Genomic DNA, 20,921 nt, shown 5'->3' on the forward strand with positions numbered 1-20,921 from the left:
TGATGTAGACACATGTATATATTTTTTGTTTTCATGTCAGATATTGGTGCTACACATTTTGAACTAGTATTTGATTTCAGTACTTTGTCTTTTAATACTTCTTCCATATATCTGCTATAAATAGTCATTGCTTTTTAGAGCACATTGTGCAATACTCAAGTAAATTACATTTGAGAAAAGAAAATTGAGAAATTTCATGAAGGTAACAATCGCCAGGATAGAAAAACTACCAAGAGATGAAAAGAAGACCTGATTACACAGATGTTTGATCATTTAATCTTGAAAACTGAATGAATAAAGCATCATTTAAAAGAAATATTACTTAAAATGTGAAGTAAATATTTATAGATCATCTAGTGACAAAAGCTAACTTCTGTATTTTTAAGCCTATAAATAGTTATTAGAGTAGAATCTTAAAGGTACAAAGTTGACAGGAATTTATTAAATCTGCTTTGCAGTTTTCATCAGTCAGTCAGAGAAAATGTAATAGTTTTTATTTCTAGAAAAGATACTGGGATATAAAGATAAAGTTCTAAAATGTTCCTCTCTATATAATAAATTTCCATAAGACTATCAGCTATTTCTCAAAAGAAAACCTTGCAGGCAAGAAGGGTCTGGCAAGAAGTATTCAAAGTCATGAAAGGCAAGGACCTACATCCAAGATTACTCTATCCAGCAATTCTATCTACCCTTCCATTCTATCATTTAGAATGGAGGGGTAAATAAAGTGCTTCCCAGATAAGATGAAGTTAAAGGAGTTCATCATTACCAAGGCCTTATTGTATGAAATGTTAAAGGGGATAATCTAAGAAAAAGAGGAAGATGAAAACTATGAACAGTAAAATGACAACAGAACTTACAGCTATCAACAACTGAACCTAAAATGAAACAAAACAACAACAGAAAAACTAAGCAAACAAATAGAACAGGAAGAGAATCACAGAAATGGAGATCACATGGAGGGTTATCAGTGGGGAGGAGAAAGGGGAAGAATGGGGAAAAACTTACAGGGAATAAGAAGCATAAATGGTAGGTACAAAATAGACAGGTGGAGATTAAGAGTAGTATAGGAAGTAGAGAAGCTAAAGAACATATATGTATGACCCACAGACACAAACTAAGGTGAGAGAATTCTGGTGTATGGGGGGGTACAGGGTGGAGGACAACAAAGAAGAGAAAAAAATGGGACAATTGTAATAGCATAATCAATAAAATGTATTTAAAAATTAAAGGAAAATGAAATGCATCTAATATACATCATAACAATAATGCATCAATTGTATAACATGTGTTGGCCATTCTTCTGGGAACTTGGATCCAACCCTCCTAGGGAGCATGATAAACTTTATTGAAAGAGACAGGTAATTAAAGATACAACCACAGTACAATGTGATTTATCAGGGCCATAACAGAAGAAGCACAAAGAGATGTAGAAGTACATGTCAGGGGCATGTAACTTAGCCTTGGCAGAGTCCAAAAGAAGCTTGGGGGACAGGAGGCCTAAGCTGCATAGCTAACAAAGGTAGAGGGGCAAAGGAAAGTTGATGGGATGGTAATTAAAGGTATATTTATCAGAAGAAACAGCTGGTGGTACTGTCCCTGAAGTGTGAGAGCACATGACAATGTTTTAGAAATTAAAAAATAACAAATATTTGGAACATAGAATGCAAGGGGTGAGTTCAGAGAGAAATTATAGACTTAAGAAGGAGCTGGATAATTTAGGGCATTGTTATGATAGTAAGAAGTCTAGGCTTTAAAAGTGGTGGCAAATCATCGTCAGGTTCTAAGCTGGAATAAACCTGATCAGATTTCTCTTCTAGAAAAGATATTCTGCTCATTGAACACAGGGGAGCTTTTCTGATCTGGGTCTTTGTGAGCCATGCACACACTGAAGCAACCATGTCTAATGGACCTGCAGTTGGCATTGATCTTGGCATCACCAACTATTGTGTGGGTGTCTTCCAGCATGGAAAAGTAGAATCAGCGACACCCCAAGTTATGTCACCTTTTTTTTCTGATACAGGACGATCGATAGGTGATGCTGCAAAGACTCAGGTTGCAATGAATCTTACCAACACAGGTTTTGATGTCAAACACTTAATTGGATGTGAATCTGATGGTGCTGCTGTCCAATCTGATATGAAGCATTGGCTTTTCATGGTGGTGAATGATGCTGGCAGGCCCAAGATCCAAGTAGAAGAGAAGGGAGAGACAAAAAGTTTCTATCCAGAAGAGGTGTCATCTATGGCTTTGACAAAGATGAAGGAAATCGCAGAAGCCTACCTTAGAAAGACTGTTACCAATGCTGCCGTCACAGTACCTGCTTACCTCCATGATTTCAGCACCTGGATACCAAAGATGCTGGAACTACTGCTGGTCTAATGTACTTAGAATCATCAATGAGCCAGCTGCCACTGCTATTGCTTACGGCTTAGACAAAAAGTTTGGAGCTGAAAGAAATGTGCTGATCTTTCACTTGGGAGGTGGCACTTTAGATGTGTCAGTTCTTACAACTGAAGATGAAATCTTTGATTCCATCTTCAAATCTATAGCTGGTGATGCCCCCTTAGGTGGAAAAGACTTTGACAAGCAAACAGTCAGCCATTTCATTGCAGAGTTCAAACACAAACACAAAAAGGACATCAGTGAGAAAAAGAGAGCTGTTCATTGCCTTCACACTGCTTGTGAACATGGTAATCGTACTCTCTTCCAGCACGGGGGCCGGCATTGAAATTGATTCACTCTACGAAGGCATTGAGTGCCGCTTTTATACCTCTGTCACCTGTGCCCAATTTGAAGCATTGAATGCTGACCATTTCAGTGCTACCCCGGACCCCACAGAGAAAGCCCTTCTGGATGCCAAGCGTGACAAGTCTCAGATCCATGATATTGTCCTAGTGGGGAGTTCTGCCCATATCAAGATTCAGAAGCTCCCGTAGGACTTCTTCAATGGAAAAGAGCTGAATAAAGCATCAGTCCTGATGAGGCTGTTGTTTATGGTGAAGCTGTCCAGGCAGCCATCCTCTCTGGAGACAAATCTGAAAATGTTCAAGATTTGCTGCTGTTGGACGTCACTCCTCTTTTCTTTGGTGTTGAGACCGCTGGTTGAGTCATGACTGTCCTCATGAGGTGCAATACTATCACTTCTACCGAGTAGACACAGACCTTCATTATCTACTCTTACAGTCGGCCTGGTGTGTTCATTCGGGTTTATGAAGGTGATGGTGCCACGACAAACGATAACCATCTACTAGGCAAGTTCGGACTCACAGGCTTACCTCTTGCACTTTGTGGTGTTCCTCAAGTTGAAGTAACTTTTGATATCAATGCCAATGGCATCCTTAATGTCTCTACTGTGGACAAGAGTATAAGAAAAGAGAACAACGTGGGCCTGTGAATCAGATGATTGCGGTTCGATTCCCAGTCAGGGCACAGGCCTGGGTTGCAGGCCAGTTCCCAGCAGAGGATGCACGAGAAGCAACCATACATTGATGCTTCTCTCCCTCTCTCCTTCCCTTCCCCTCTAAAGATAAATAAATAAAATATTTTTTAAAAAAGAAAGAAAAGAGAATAAGAATAAGATCACCATCATTAATGACAAGGGTCACCTGAGCAAGGTGAACATTGAACACATGATTCTGAAAACTTAGAAGTACAAGGCCAAAGAGGAGAAGCAGCAAAACAAGGTTTCTTCCAAGAACTCACTTGAATTCCATGCATTCAACTTGAAAGCAACTGTTGAAGATGAAAAATTTCCAGGCAAAAGCCATGATGAGAATAAACAGAAAATTCTTGACAAGTACAATGAAATCAACTGGCTTGATAAGAGTCAGACTGCAGGGAAAAAAAGCATTCGAACATCAGCAGAAAGACCTGGAAAAGGTCTGCAACCCAGTCCTCACTAAGCTGTACCAGAGAGTGCAGGACGAGTGCCAGGAGGAATGCCTGGGGCTTCCCTGGTGGTGGAGCCCCTCCATTCGGGAGGCCTCCTCTGGGCCCAGCATTGAAGAGGTTGATTAAGCCACCCTCTTACATAGATTTAGCGCCGTTCCACACAAAAATATTGAAGGACCCAAGTTTGTAGCAAATTCCATATGGTTTTAAAATCTGACCTGCTGTATAATAAAACTGAGCATTCTTGATACTTGAGTATGGACTATGTACACAGGGAAAGGAAATAATGTACTTTATAAGCATGGCATTATAAAGTGGAAAATGTGATGTCTCAAATAAAACTATGTAAAATTGGCACCATATGAAGAATTGGTTGGAAGAGTCCATCCTAAAGATAGCTAGTTCAGTTTGGAAGGTATTGCAGTCATTTGAGTGATGGAAAATGATAATTTGAACCAGGTTAGAGAGTTAAGAGAAAGAATGAACAGGACTTGGAGACTGGCTGACTATGGAATGGGAGTGACAAAGGGACTCAAAGATTATACCCAGTTTCTGGCTCATGGATACTTATGAAAATGCTAGTTTGAGGTAGTTATTGAGAATTCAAATAGGAAGAGTTCAGAAAATCTTTACTCTCAGAAGCGAAAGCAGAGCTGAAGATACAGGTCTTGGAGTTATCAGCATCCAAGTGGTCAGTGGTACTGTGGGAGAGGTTGGTACTGCCCAGGAAGAGAGTGGTGGACCAGACCAGCAGGGAGCCTACTGGCAACCTCGAGTTATAGTGGCACTTAAGGGCTTGGCTGAGGAAGAAAGGCCTCTAAGTAGACAAAATTGTAGCCAAGAGTTGGGGAGTGGGGGTAATCTTATGACTTAAGTCATTCTTCAGAGTGGGCATGAATTTGTTCTGGATCATCCACTCCACATTTAAATAAGTGGCACATGTGTAAACTGCTTACACATGGCTTGCTATGTAGATCATTTGTATTGTACCATATCTAGGTGTGTATATATAGTAAAAATAGATACATGTAGCTTTCTTCTCTAGGTTTTATGCTTAATTTCAGCAGATAAATAAAAAGTTTTTGCTTGTTTCCTTGCTTATTTTACTTTTTAAAACAACAGTATATTTGAGGAGGTTTGGTGCAATAACCATATTTCAGACTTTTTAAGCAGGTTTGGCAGGAGATTGAGGATATCATAAGACTTCTTGGAAATCAGTTCTTGTAAAATAAAATGTTGGTGGTTTAAGAAAATTATTCAGGAACAGATGGATCAAATTTACTTCCACACACACGCATTTAAATATGAACGGTTGACCAAATGTATTTTGACCTCATCTAAATATAACAGCTATGAACACTGAATTGAACAAATGCTAATTTGTGTGTTCTTTTGCCCTTCTAATATTTGGCTATCAACATTTACCAATCAACTCTTTCTTCGATTTTTCTGGTGGCTCATTAATTTGAGTAGCATACATCATTTTGAGGTTAGAAGCAAAGTTTCAAAATAAACGTTCTTTGTGAAGGTTTCCTTAAAGATCGACAACTGTAGCAGATGCTGCTGAGACACTGCCTCTCCTCCCACCAGCCCATTCCTCGTTTCAGTCATGGCCGCAGGCAAGAACCCGAGAAGCCCAGATTCACCTCTGGTTGACAGAACCCATCTTTTTCTCCTATCTAAACTGAAAGTTAGTATCTTCAGCCCCCTTAGTGCTTTTCCATGTGACATGGTTTCTATCACTTATGTTATCCTGTTTGTTTTCACTGTGCCATGCTCCCTCTTAAAAGCTGGTCTGCAGGACTGAGCACAAAATTCCCGATCAAGGCGCAAGACATTATAATGCTGTTGTTATAATGAAGGGCTATAAATACTCTTGTTTTCTGCATCCCACCTCAAAGAGGCATGTCACATCCCTCTCCCCTCTTTCTCCCTAGGGCATTCTCTGGCTCTAGGAAAACCAACTGTTGGTGTAGTGCTCTTGGAGGACAATGCATAAGAACTGGGTGACTGAAGACGGTGGATACCAGCTCTGGTTTTTTGTTTTACAGGTAGGCAGCTCTAGAAAGCCAATCTATGAGCTTCTCAAGAGATCCCAGCACAACTGTCCCTCCATTCCACAGCAATGGCCTTAGTAATGTCTTTCTTTCCTTCTTCCTTTTCTCCCCTGTCTCACTATTCTTGTTTACTGGAGTACATTTCAGAAAAAAGTACTTTCATCCAAATCCTTTTCCCAGGCTCTGCATTTCAGAGGATCCAAACTAAGTTTTTTATATTTAGCATTTTATCTGTGACATGGAATAGGACATACTGGACTTAAACAAAGATCAGGAAGTATTCATTTCTATTTTTCATTGAAATTTCACCAACTCATAGAAAAAATGAGTATAATTTTTATTCCAGTCCAGCAATTCCTTTTCAGTGAATATAACTACATAGTCCCATTGAACATAGGTAAAATGCTGTGTTAAGTATGGTATATGCCGACAGGTAAGTGGAAGAGAAAGAGAGCCACAAATAGGAAAAAAAGATCAAATCTTTGCCCTGGCCAGTATGGCTCAGTTGGTTGGAGCATCATCCCATTCACTGAAAGGTTATGGGTTCAATCCCTGGTTGGGGTGCACACAGGAGGAAACCAGTTGATGTTTCTCTCTCTCTCTCTCTCGCTCTCTCTCTCTCTCCTCTCCCCTTCTCTCTCTGAAACAAAAAGCAATAATGAAAATGTCCTTGGTTGATGATAAACAAAATGATCAAATCTTTGACTTCCTTTTCCTTTGTCACTCGAATCCCATAGCCAATCAAGTCCCAATGCTGACTGTTGGAAAAATTTCTGGTTGGACCTTCAGAGCATCATACTTAAGTAAAAGAAGTCAGACAGAGAAAAATAAATACAATATCATCTCTCTTATATGTGGAATCTAAAAAAAGTGGAAGATATAGAAACAGAGAGCAGAATGGTAGTTTTCAGGGGTCGGGAGTAGGGGAAATGGGAAGATCATCAAAGGGTACACATTTCCAGTTATAAGATGAATGAGTTCTGGGATCTAACACAGAGCACAGCAACTGTAGTTAATGACAGTGTTATATACTCAAAAGTTGCTATGAGAGCAGATATTAAGTCTTCTTTCAACACCCACAATGTAGTTATGTGAGGCAATAGATTGCCTTACTGTAGTAAGCCTTTTGCTATACGTACATGTAACAAATAATCAGGTTGTACACTTTAAACTTATACAATGTTATATGTCAGTTATATCTCAATAAAGCTTGAAAAATTTCTACTCAAAGCAAGAATTCTTCCAGTGTGTTCTAACATACTGTCTCTCAATATTACTTCAAACAGTTGCAGTGAAAGGTAATGGATTAAGAAATTTTCAAATACAATCCACATAAAATCTAACCATTAGAAAATTATTTTATTTTCTGAGCTAAATCCTTTTATTCTGAAGCTGCAGCTCACATTCTCACTACTCTTGTCAGCTGATGATCCTCTTGAAACTCTTTTTAGAATTGAACACCACATTCCAAATGGGGTATATCATGGTTCCCTTAATGCTTCCAAAGACTGTATTAGCTCCATACATGATAGGTTCACACAGCCTATTGTCCCTTCAAATCCATGAATTTGATTCACATGAACTATTTCTTTGTGTATTTGACTTCAGATAGTTAAATACAGGATCTTACATTCTCCTTTAATATATTTAATCTTGAAGGCTTTCAACCCATCTAAATACCTTGGCAGGATGTCTTTGACTTTGATTCTGCCATCCAAAGCCTACATGTATATTTCCAGCTTTGGAGTATTAGCAAAACTTCATTTAGAGTTAATACTTAAAAATATCAAACAAAATGGCTCAACAAAAGGCAAATCACCAAGACAGTTCACTCCAGGCCCACATATGCTGACTGCTATTTAGGTTAGGTAAAAAAATATGAATTCTCACAATGTGTTATAATCCAAGTGTTTTCCATCTCATATATATATATATGAGGAGTTATTTACCAAATATCTTATTCATACACATGTGGTTTCAGCTTTTCCCTTGATCAAACAAGGATTAGTAATCTAATAAAAGAGTAGAAGTGAAGTTGTGGGGACATGATTTGTATTCATGAACCTACTTCCAAGAATTATGGAATTCTTCATTCTAATTATGGAATTCTATTTATGTTCTAAGAATTAACATTTTACATTACTCAAAAGTCTGTAATAGATTTTGCTTCAAGTTAAGTTCTAACTAACAGTTCACAGCTTCTAAATTCCAATGTTTTCTAGGCTATACACATCAGAATTTCCTAGCAGGGGTGTCCAACCTGCCACCCACAGGCCGCACGTGGCCCACAATGGCTACGAATGCGGCCCAACACAAAATTGTAAATTTATTTAAAACCTCTTTTTTTGCTCATCGGTTTTTGTTAGTATTTGTGTACTTAATGTGTGGAGCAAGACAACCCTTCTTCCAGTGGGGCCCAGAGACACCAAAAGGTCGGACAGCCCTGCACGTCTCTGGCAACTCACTAATTTTACTTGCATCTTTGAATGTTGATATCAACAGCTCTTTGACCATCATTGCTATTATTTTATTATCTTGTGATATACTTTTTTTCTGAGCCAGGGAACTTGCACTTAAAGTAACAAAAAGCTCTCTTATTACTGTAGTAAATATATTTTCATCTTTTTAAATAATGCTCACAGTACATTTTCACTTGGAGGAAAGAGATGAAAGAAATATAGAAGTTGAAGAATTCTGGTTTTGTTTCCCTTTGCTTTTAAGTTAAGAATACAGCATCAGACATACTCTTTATTTCTCACTCCTAAAGTGAGTGAAAACTATTTCATGTGTACATTTCAAGGTGTTTTATTTTTGATCCTCAACTTGTTCTAGTATTCAGCCTCTCTGACATAACTCTTACACATCCACAAAACTCTTTGAAATTGGTGTTGCTATATGCTCCTTGCTTCATCTTTTTGTTGTTTTTGAAACAAAACATATAAGACTTTATTCTTAATTTAAAAACATGCTAACATAACAAAATGACAGGATAGAAATCCAGGCCTCTAGTGAGCTTACCTTGAAAAGGTAACTTATAAATGTAAGTACTTATGAATGTGTCACTTAACACACATCTATACACACACATTTATGTGTACACACACACAGTGATAGTCTTTTAAAGCAGTGTTTCAATAATACAGATTGTGGGTCTATGACAAATACTTTGACAGGCAGTGTAACTTATAATTATTACATTGTCTTTATTCTCAACAAATTTAGAATTATAAACTGTTCACAGTGGAATGCATAGAAATATCTTAAGTATCATCTTCTAGATAAATATGTCCTAGTTGATTATTGTAACTGTCCAAATACTAAAAATTATATTTATACTGAGTAGCAGAATTAAGTATTTGTATCACTGTGTAGTAATTTCACATTTAAAATGTTTGTGAATTTTTAATATGCATATGGAAATGAGCAGTAAATACTATTAATAAATATTCAGTAACTTTTATTTAATGAATACTTTTTTGGAATCAGGACTATGTTAAACTTTTTAGAATATGTTATCCTATTTAATCTTTCAAACAACTATTGAGTAGTTTTCATTGTCCTCAATTTACAGGCAGTAAAAATAGACCAGCAAACAATGAATGGTGAAATCAGGACTTGAAACCCAGGTCTGAGCAAACCTAGAGTTACAGAGACTGTGTGTGTGTGTGTGTGTGTGTGTGTGTGTGTGTGTGAGAGAGAGAGAGAGAGAGAGAGAGAGAGAGGGAGAGAAGAGCCTTTCTTATTTGGTAGCTTTTGTGCTGCCAAATAAATCTTAACCCAATTTTGCACTGAATTTGTAGCTCTAGCCATCCAACTCTTTTTTTTTTCTTGAAAGACTTGTTTTGAAAAATGTTGCCCTTTCACCACTTAGTCATGCTCATTGTATGTGATGAAGCACAAAGAGACGTGTTTAAAAGGACAGTGAATGAGTGAATACAGACAGCATAGGTCTCTACAGTAAACCATGGGATTTATCAGAAACAAATTAAGCTTCTTTTGTCTCCCTAAGATATTCAGAGTTGAAAGCAAGAATGCCAAGAAGTAAACTCTATGCGGAAAATATATATGTACTTAAGTTTTCATGGCAATTATTTTTATAGTTAAGGCACTTATATGGCTAGAGTCTTATTCTTCAAAAAATAAGAATAAGTGAAGCAATTATTAAAAGCTGATGAAATATTATAAAAAATATTTCACTTAGGCATTTAATTTTAAAACCTATCTTGGTATCAGAACAACTATGTCTCCCTTCCTTCCCTCCTCCTTCCCTCCCTCCCTCTCTTCTTTCCTTCCATAAACTTTGTGAATCAGGTATTCTGCCCCATGCTACGTGTGGGAAGAAGCAACATGATATAATGATGAAAAGCCCACATTCTCAATCAGACTGCTGAGCCACGTAACAAACATGTACATGAGTATATAGTCATCTCCCATCCTCTCTCCAAGTGTTTATTGAGCAACACTAGGGCCAAGCCCTGGGCTAGGTACAAAATGAAAGTCCATGCACTCCTTTTTCTCAAGAAGACAGAACACCTCACAGTATACAGCAATAATTAGCATGTTAACGTGCATAAGGGACCATGAGAGTGCATTTTAATACAACAAACTTTTCATTGCAATCCTGGGATGTGCCGAGGACCATGGTTTCGCTCTAACTTGGAGTGGGAGGTGGGTGGGGGGAAGCTTCCTGAACCCAAATCTGAATCTTGACAAAGGAGGAGTAAGCCCCTGGAAAAGGATTAGAAAAACCTTTCAGGAAGAGAGAACAGTATGAATAAAGGGATACATTTTTAGAACAGTGAACTGTGTCCTGGGATGAGGAGCAGTTCAGGATGGTTTGGAAATGGATAAGAAGGAAATGATCTGCAGAGCTCTTGTCATAGGGAGCCTTGAATGTCATGCTAAGAAACTTGGAACTTTTTCTGCATTTTGAGGGAGGATTTTTTTAAAGGGTTCAAGTAGGGCCCTGGCTGGTGTAGCTCAGTGGATTGAGCACGGGCCTGCGAACCAGAGGATCGCGGTTCGATTCCCAGCCAGGGCACATGCCTGGGTTGCAGGCCGGTTCCCTGCAGGCCAACTCCCAGCAGGGGACACACGAAAGGCAGCCATACATCGATATTTCTCTTCCTCTCTCCTTCCCCTCTGAAGATAAATAAATAAATAAAATCTTTAAAAAATTAAAAAAAAAATAAAATGTTCAAGTAGGCATGGATCTGGTCAGATATATAGTTTAAGACTATCACTCTGTTGGAAAAGAGGAGACACTGTAAGTTTGCACAATGGTTGCGGCAAAGGAAAGGAGGTGGAAAAGGCCTGAGTTAAGTAAGCACTGAGGATGTGGGCTGCGCTTGAGACACATCACATGGTAACATTGGCAGCAATTGGGATTTGGTTGGATGTTAAAGAATGCATGAGAAGGGGTGGATTTGGGGAAGTAAACGAAGTGATATTTTCACTTTTTGACATACTAAATTTGTTGTGCCCCTGAGACATCCAAAATAAAATGTCCAGACAATTTCTAAACATAAACATCTAAAGATCAGGCCATATTTTTGGTTCTAGACACACATTTGGAAGTCATCTGTACATGTTTGACAATTGTCTAGTTTTAAAAATACTCTGGTATTTTTCAAACTTATGGGAGGAAAAGACACTGACATAAAATTTTAGAAGTTGGTAAGGTTCAAATAAATTTTTGTTCATCAATGATGTAACAGCTTTTTAAAGATTAACACTATGGAAAAAGTCATAAGAAGATTATTTTAACTAATATTTCTAGTTATTAATTGACTATACTATGAAGATAAAAAATGAAGATACTGGTACTTTTATCTTTCATCAAACATTTTTCTTTCCTAAGTTCTGAATTTTTTGGTTCTAATTCCTATATTTCAGGATTTATAATATTCACATTCTCTTCTAAAACAAAACTGTTTAACCTTAATTGTAAGACTATATTAAGATACTCACAAAGTAAAACAGTTTCTTCATCCTGAATATTTTTTGTTTGAATTTCCATTTGGGATAGCTAAATGTTATTAATAATTATTTTTTCAGACTGCCTCATAGAAACTCTTTTCTGAATGCTTACATGTTTGAGAATATCCCTACTCTGAGATACAAAGGTAATTTGGCTAGTGCAAGTGCATTGGGTTACACTTTCCTTCAGAACTAGGTAGATATGGCCCCTACCATCTTCTGTAATTTAGTGTTGTGGAAGAGAGCAGTTTGCTTCTATGCCTACATATTTAAAAATAATTTATTATTAAATTTTTGAAAAATATTTTTTTTCTTTTCATTATTTATTTTTAGATAGAGGGAAAGGGAGACAGAATGAGAGGAAGAGAAACATCAATGTGTGGTTGCCTTTCACATGGCCCTCACTGGGGACCTGGCCTGCAACCCAGGCATGTGCCCTGACTAGGAATCGAACCAGCAACCCCTTGCTTCGTAGGCCCACACTCAATCCACTGAGCCACGACAGCCAGGGCTATTATTAAATTTAAATAATTTAACATGAATATTATTTTTTCTTAGTCACACCACACAAGTTTTTATTGGCTTATCAGATGCTCTATCAATCTTCATTCATTTCTATCATTATTATGATGAAAAATTTGCTACTATAACTTCAGGAGCTTTTGTTTGTTTTCCTTTGATGGAGGAAGGGAGAGACTGGTTGTCCTCAACTGGATTGTCTTTGCCCTCTCTACCTTTTTCCTAGTTGTTTCAATATCTTTTCCCCTCTGTATTAACCCAAATAATCTTTTATATAAGTAATTCCACTCTCAGCTTGCCTATTATGTTTTATTTCTGTTTGGAATTTGTCAATCCTGTAGAGCTGTTACTTTAGTCTACAGTATCTTATTTGTTTTACTCCCTCTCATCATTTCAAGTTTTAGTTATGGGACTACAATATTTATGTTATTGAGTATTTTTGTATCATTAGGTGCTGATAAGTAATTTGTTCTGACCCTTACATAATATGTCCTTCCATTCTGGCTTCTTCAGCTGTATTTAGCAAGCTGCATTGTGATATTTGTTTCTTCTCTGTGTTATGTTTACAAAATCACCATCCTATTTTTTTTCATATGATAAACTGTGGATCATTCTTCTTGATACAATTTCCACTTTACATTTGACTTATTTACCTTCTTGCCAAATTACAACTGAGGAATGGGTGTTTTTTTATGTCCACTTTTGCATAACCTAAGGATTTAGTAGGTCAGGAATAGAGAGAGAGCACCCATGGGTATTGGCTTTGCTGTTTACTCAATATCTTATTAAACATGCAATTTAGATCACAGTGGAAAGAAATATCTATTTACGAGCTATTCACTGACAACCCATTGTAGTCTGTCTTGTCATCCTGTCCTGATTGTAGCTGATATTAACCTATGGTTTTCAACTGTGGTCTCTCCTCTGCTTAGCTATTTCTGATTAACTCACAGATCGTTATTGATCACTGACAACATGCCAGGTGAGTAGCTCTCATATCCAAACAAAAGTATTGGCAGAATTGTTCACAATGACCACTTTCTGTTTTTTTCTGGGAAAGGGTAAATATCTTCTTTATACTTTCTAGAGCTTCATCAGACTTTCTTTTTACTTCATTAGCTCCCTTCTGCCAAATTGTTTTTTCTGGAAGAAGTTTAGAAAAGGCAAAGAGAGATGACTAACAGCTGCTTTCCTACATTAGAGATTCTAAAATCATAGGAAAATAACAAACAGTCACTCACTAGACAAGGTTGGATGACTTGGGCCATGATGAGAGATTCTGACGGTTGGAAGAAACTTCTAAAGGGTCTACTCCCCCGCTTCTCTGTGAACAGTGGAGGGCCCTTTCTACCATGTGCCTGAGAGATGCTCATTCAGACCCTGTTTGAGTTACGGAAGTTTCATTTACATTCTAGTCCACCTACCCCATGGTGGAGACTTTGGTTGTCATAATGCAAAACTTTATATTGCAATACAAAGTGTGTCTCCATGCCTCAACCCATATGGGTCTGCATCAAAACTGTGTACTTTGCTGACTCTATTATAAATTAAATACGTTTTTAGATTATTGGAAGAACACCCTTCTGCATCTTTAAAAACTTTCTTGTTTGTCCTTCCAGGTCTCTAGCTAGTTTTTACTATGCTCTTCCCTTAGGACACTTGATTTTCACTAATTGGAAAGCGATAAGATTGTACTGATTTTATCAGGACAAATTCTTTACAGTCACTGTCAGAAAACTGTCAAAATTCATATATAGTTCTATTATGCCCTTAATGTAAATTAGGAAGTTGTGTTTTTAAATTTATTTTTAAAATATTTTGTGAGAATCTTTGAGTTTTGTGGTACCATGCGAGTTTGGCATATCTTTCAGCCAGAAATATTCCAGGAAAAAAATTAGAAGTAATAGCCCTGGCTGGTGTAGCTCAGTGGATTGAGTGTGGGCTGTGAACTAAGGGGTCACTGGTTCGATTCCCAGTCAGGGCACATGCCTGGGTTGCAGGACAGGTCCCCAGTGGGGGACATGCAAGAAGCAACCACACATTGATGTTTCTCTCCCTCTCTTTATCCCTCCCTTTCTCCCTCCCTTCCTTCTCTCTAAAAACAAATAAATAAAATCTTTAAAAAATTAGAAGTAATAAAAGCAATTTGAATTATAAATTTTCATTTATAAAACTCTAAGTTCAAATGTGTTTAGAAAATTTAGCTTTCTCAATAACCAAGATTATTTTAAAGTGGAAACACTGTACACAAGCACTGGTCGGCTCTTGCCGTATATAGAGCAACCTCACCCTGTGACTCTGTTGTTGAAGTGCACAGAGTAGAGTCTCATGAAACAACTAGTGGAGGAGTACAAAGCAACACATCCACAACCCAGAACAGTAGAAAGAAAAACGGGTTTGGAATCAGAACACTTGGGTTTGAGAAACAACCCTGGTGTCTGCTAAAAAGGAAAGTTGTTTAGAACCAGTGTTCTTGCCTTCAAAACATAAATTATAAGAACACGTGACTTGTCTATCTAAAGGCAAAGTTAAGAGCAACAAATGATATTATGAATATAGAAGTGCCTTGCACAGAAAGGTAAATTAAAGAAAAGCCGCTTGGTTAAGTAAGATGTGGTATAGAAGTTTAAGTTTGATTCCAGACCTTGGACTCTCCTCTCTGAACTTCAGTGTATGAATCTGCAAAACAAGAATTAAAATATCTTGGGGAATTGTTTTAATTTTACTAAATGCAAAAACATATTTAGTTATTTCTATTACAGTATCAAGATAATGTTATTTAGATCAGTAAATGCTGAAGGGATGCAAAGTAACTAGAAAGAGGCGACTGACAGACATGCACTTGGTGACACTAATTCTGAGTAAGGACAACAGCTGCCCCTTGGAAAGCCGTCACTTATTGAAGGTGGGGGGACAAGGAGCCACTAGGCAATAATACTGAGAAAGAGAAGTCACCTTGGCTGAGGAAATAAGAGGGCACGGAGTCCCAAAAAACAAAGGTGGAGAGAATTTCAAGAAGGGAATTGTTAGCAGTTCCAAAAGCAGCTGACAGATCAAAAAAGATAAGCATAGAAAAAAGACCAGATTGTTTCCATAAAGTGACCTTTGAGAGAGGAGGTTCAGTGAAAGCCAAATTGAAGCGGGTTGAGTGACTAATGAGAATCTAAAAGCAAGGACAGGCTAACCTTAGAAAAGCTGAGTCACAAATAGCCAGGGAGAAATCAAGTGGTTTTATAGAAGGGATTGGCAAGGGCAGGACAGGGGCTTGCTTCGTTTTCCCCTGAAGATATGGCTCCTGTTTGTATTACACGGCAGAAGAAAAGAAAAGGATGAAGATATCAGAGAGGAGCAGAACCAAAATCTCTGAGGGAGAGAGGAGAAAGGAATCCAAGAATGGAAGGAGAAACTACATTTTGAGAAGTGCTGTGGTTTCTGACGAGGCTATTAGGGGAGCACACGCAAAACAGTGTTCGGGACTGGAGGGGCCTCGAGGGACTACCGATCCCACTTCAGCTTTCTTCAGATATTTGCCTTTGCCCGTAGATCCCTCATAGGCAAGAAGAACCCTGTATGTTCTCAGAAAAAGAGAAAGTGCGGGTTGCATATTCTTTCACATTCTTTATCCCCCAAATCCAGGATTCATATAATGTATAATAATTTTTTATTACGTAAGACATCACTTTCCTTTCCTCTAATTCTATGTAATGATAATATGGAAATTAAAACATAAGCTGTTTACCTCAGATTTTCCTAACTACTCACAGTATGAATATTTATAAGTACATTAAAACAATTTATCAAATCAAAAATCAAAATGCTTTTTTTTCACTTAAATACATATAAGGCCCTCGCTGGTGTGGCTCAGTGGATTGAGTGCCGGCCTGTGAACCAAAGTGTCGTTGGTTCAATCCTCAGTTAGGGCACAAGACTGGATTGTAGGCCAAGTCCCCAGTTGGGGGTATATACGAGACAACCATGCATCGGTGTTTCTCTCACTCTTTCTCCCTCCTTTCCCCTCTCTCTAAAAATAAATAAATACACTCTTTTATAAATACATACATACATACATCTATACATACATACATACATATAGGAAACTGTAGTTCTTTAACTCTCTCCTTCAGTTGTCCGTAATTCCATGCTCTGAGAACTAATTATGTTTCTAATGAATCTTCAGTATTAAATGTCAAACATCTAACTTGTTTAAACCAATTTCAACATGTTCCTATTCCCAGGGAATTAATGTTTTAAGCATCTCTGTTATTTAATATATCTGATATTCTTGAGCTGCTTGAATAGAGATATATTTATATGCTGCTGCCTTCTTTATTGAAAAATTCACCACATTAGTTACTAAGTGTGGCTTTGGTTCAGAGATGTCTGTTTTTATCTTACTTCTCTGATAAGACAAGGGCTCTGATCCCTGGAGTTTATTTCAATGCTATCTTATGAGACTGCGTGACAGTCATAGTTTAAGAGTAGAGTTTGCAGTCAGATAGATGTAAGTTTGCACCCCAGCTCTGCCACTGATTTGTCATATGGTATCAGCCACATTACTTAATGTCTCTGAACTCAATTTCTCATCCAAAAGATGGGAAAAGGAGCTGTAAATAAAACCATCATACTCTGTAATAAACTTGCTCCTAAGTATTTAGGGTCCCCACTAATGGGCTAATACCAAGAAGAGAGATACATTCTTGACCAGACAAAGCAGGGTGCCACTGAATTACCCAGAGGCCTGGGGCTGAGGGTGGCTACACACTGAAAAATGATGTGCCTGGTGGATGAAAGACCTCAAAGTAGTAGGAGCTGTGCCTGACAGAGAAGTAAAAATAGGAAGTGGTACAAATGTGACACTTCATCCAAGGGATCCAAGAAAATATTTGATAAGGGAATATTTTGCATCTGGGTGTAAGGCCGACATAAACAGGTAATGATTACCACACCAGGGACCTTTAGGGATTCTTATAAATAAGATTGTATCTACAAGGTCTGTCCAGCAAAAGTCAAGCCATTGTTAATGTGCAACATTCATTCAGCCAAGGAGAGTGGACTGAAATCTGCATGAGTGAACAATGATGACTTCACTGTTTTAGTCAGTGGGGGTGGCAGATGCCATTGGGTGAGCATGTGTACTGTGTGGCCATTGCATTCAAAATGACTGAATGAGTAGAGCGACAAATCTGCATCAAATTTTGCATTAAGCTTAAACATTTCTCGACAGAAATTATTCCAATGATTCAGAAGGCCCCACCTATGGGCAATTGGTGATTGACAGCTTCATCATGACAATGCGCCTGCTCATATGTCTCAGGCAGAGATTTTTTTTTTTGCAAAACATCAATTACCCAGGTGACTCAGCTCCCCTACAGCCCAGATTTGCACCTTGCAACTTCTGGCTTTTCCCAAAACTAAAATCACTTTTGAAAGGGGAAAGGCGGGACAACTGTAACTGAACAAAAACAAATTTAAAAATAAGGGAAGAGATTTCATACTGTCAATGAGACTCAGGAAAATACAACAGGCAGCTGATGGTGATTGAGAAAACTGTGTGGGTCCCAAGGTGCCTACTTTGAAATGAACTGGGGTGTCATTGCCCATTGGACAATGTTTCTTATACCTTGTATTTTCTTCAATAAATGTCTCTATTTTTAATATTATATCACTGGAAACCTTCCTGACAGACCTCATATATCTATGTTAACAAGACCTGCTATACTTTAACTTGCATCTATGATAATATGAACCTCTACTCTTTTAAAGAAATATCATTTTTAAATAGAGCTATCATTTGGTTTTACTTTTGAAGTTGAGTTTTTGTGTATAAGCATGTTGTCATGGTACAAATATGCTTTAACTCTAATATATAAAATTACACATCAGTAATATATGTTGTATACACAATATAAATCAATATGAATTTCTTTAACATGTTATTAGTTAGCAACATAACCATTACTTTTGCATTTATAAGCAACTTAATTTTTGCCAAAACATTATTTCCTTCCTTTGGGTTGTTTCCCAATCCCATTACTCATTCTTGGAGTCCTGCTTTACTCTCTTAACTTCCTCATCTCATACCCATTTAGGCAACAAATTAATTCGTTTTTCCTAATGCCCCACATGCTTGTTTTTCATAATCCATGACTTTGCCACCTCCTGCAGTTTAGATCCTTATCACTCATTCATAGATGATCCCATTGGTCTTCCAGCTGATCTTGCTGCCATTGCTCATTCAACACCACCTGCTGCAAGACTGAGCTTCACCTGACTGCATCATTTCTACCGCAAATAGTGTCAATAATTTCCCCCTGGAAAGACAATATCAGGACTTCTCATTCTAGTCCCTCCACCCATTGGCTCCCACACAACTAAATTCTCCTACGTTAATTGACCACCTCCTCCAGTCCAGTTGACCTGAGCCATTAACCTTGCATGTTCTACCTCAATCAATGCCTGGAATGAAACTCCATCTCCTTCATAAAGTAACTCTAAAATCACCAATATTTTGAGCATCCTCATTCCTCCGAACTCTTACAGCATTTACTGTTGACTTAATTCATAAATAATGAGGCATCTTCTGTCTGACCATAACTCCCTTTTGTTGTTTCTTGCCTAAGTTACTCTTTTCATTTTCTTGCCTTATTTCTTGCCTAGGAGCTCACAAATAAGATTCTTGCAATTTGTTTTATTTAGCACATGTAGCACAGAAACTGGATTCAGAATCATATTTTTCATGTTTTTACTTTGGCTTTATCGGGATAGATCATTACAGCCCAGAGAGCTCTACTGGATGGAGTCAATTTTTCACACTTCTGTTCATTTTTTTAATATTTAGGAAGATGGGATCACAAAAATTAAAATTGAGCAAATCAATAGAAATAGTTATTGTTGATTAGCCTAAATGTACATAAAGCATCAAAGAACTTGAACTATAATCAAGGTTTTCAACTGGCATTAATTTAGAGTAGTGACCGTTTATCAATATAAACAGCACATTGCTTTACAGTGCAAAACAAAAGAGCATGATTTTCCTTCATTTGCTGACTTAACCCAGACATCTAGTTTAGCATCACATGTTTATTTTGAGGCAACAAAGCATTTACAGTATGACAGTTTCAATGAAAACAGTATGTTCTGTATTAAACTACTATTAAATACACAATGGTAAATGAATGTATTTTGCTAAATATGATACAAGTCATACATTATAACATATTTCTCATATTTGATAGAACACAAATTTATAGAAGTTTTCATGTGGTAAATAAGCACTTAGTGATCAATGACTCCTTCTCCCAGTAGTTCCCAATAGAATGTGTGTATCAAAAGATTTAATGCAAATTAAATCCCCATTCTTTTAATGCACACATTCTAATGGGATGAAACACCAACTCAGAAGAACCTATGCACCCCAATGTTCACAGAAGCACAATTTACAATAGCCAAGTACTGGAAGCAACCTAAGTACCCATCAGTAAATGAGTGGATCAAAAAATTATGGTAGGTTTACATGATGGAACACTATGTAGCGGAAAGAAAGGAGTTCCTATTCTTTGCAACAGCATGGATGGAACTGGAGAGCATTATGCTGAGTAAAATAAGCATTAATAATAATGCATTAATAGGCATTAATAAGCATTAATAATAAGCATTAATAATAATTAAAATAAGCAATGAAAGACAAATACCATATGATCTCACCTATAAGTGGAAACTAATCAACAAAACAAACAAGCAAGCAAAATATAACCAGAGACACTGAAATTAAGAAAAACTGACAATAACCAGAGGGGAGGTGAGAGGGGACAATGGAGGAGAAATGGAGAAGACTTCTCAAGGAATATGTATAATGAACTCATGAACAAAGCCAAAGAGGGGGAGGATCAAGGGTGGGAGGTGGGGATGGCTGGGGTTTGGAGGAGTTGTTGGGGGGGAAAGGGAAAAAACTATTTGAACAAGAATTTTTAAAAATACATTGAAAATTAAAAAAAGAGAATGGGGACTTTGTTTTCTTCACCACTGCATTTCTCATGTAGTCAGTGCTCAAAGCCTATTAGATCATTGAATAAAAGAGCAGATAAAAAATTACTTCAATTCCATCTGATTGTCTTTAAATGTTAACAATTCTAACATGTAAGTGCCATGCTAGACTCTGTGAACAACAGATGAGAAGATTAACAGTATACAAAACTCTTTCTCAGAAGTTTACAATCAAGTCAAATTAACTGAAATCTGTCCTAAAGTCATGGTATTTCAGTGATGGAAAGACCTTTAACCTATTTCATTCTATCACTCATTTTCCATTTGTATGAAAACCTAGAGCCACATGGGCAAAAATAGTGAGCAAGAAGAAATTTTTATGAATTTTGTAGTAAGCAGCATAAAAATTAGGATGAAATGAGAAAGGGTTTTCTGATGATAGTAACTTCAGCAATGTGAAAATGTAACTGTATGATGGCTAAAGAGTCA

The 20,921-nt window shown here is 37.4% G+C and overlaps 1 protein-coding gene and 1 pseudogene across 1 annotated transcript in view; one reads left to right on the top strand and one right to left on the bottom strand.

Moving 5' to 3' along the window:
- PPP1R1C (protein phosphatase 1 regulatory inhibitor subunit 1C) overlaps positions 1–20,921 on the bottom strand; it is a 131,911-nt gene that overhangs the window by 86,723 nt on the left and 24,267 nt on the right. The window lies entirely within an intron of this gene.
- On the top strand, positions 1,864–4,020 carry LOC118985633 (heat shock cognate 71 kDa protein-like; annotated as a pseudogene).

The sequence above is a fragment of the Sturnira hondurensis genome, unplaced genomic scaffold (genome assembly GCF_014824575.4).
Source record: "Sturnira hondurensis isolate 20B ecotype Veracruz unplaced genomic scaffold, ASM1482457v3 Scaffold0004136, whole genome shotgun sequence".
NCBI classification, from domain to species: Eukaryota; Metazoa; Chordata; class Mammalia; order Chiroptera; family Phyllostomidae; genus Sturnira; species Sturnira hondurensis.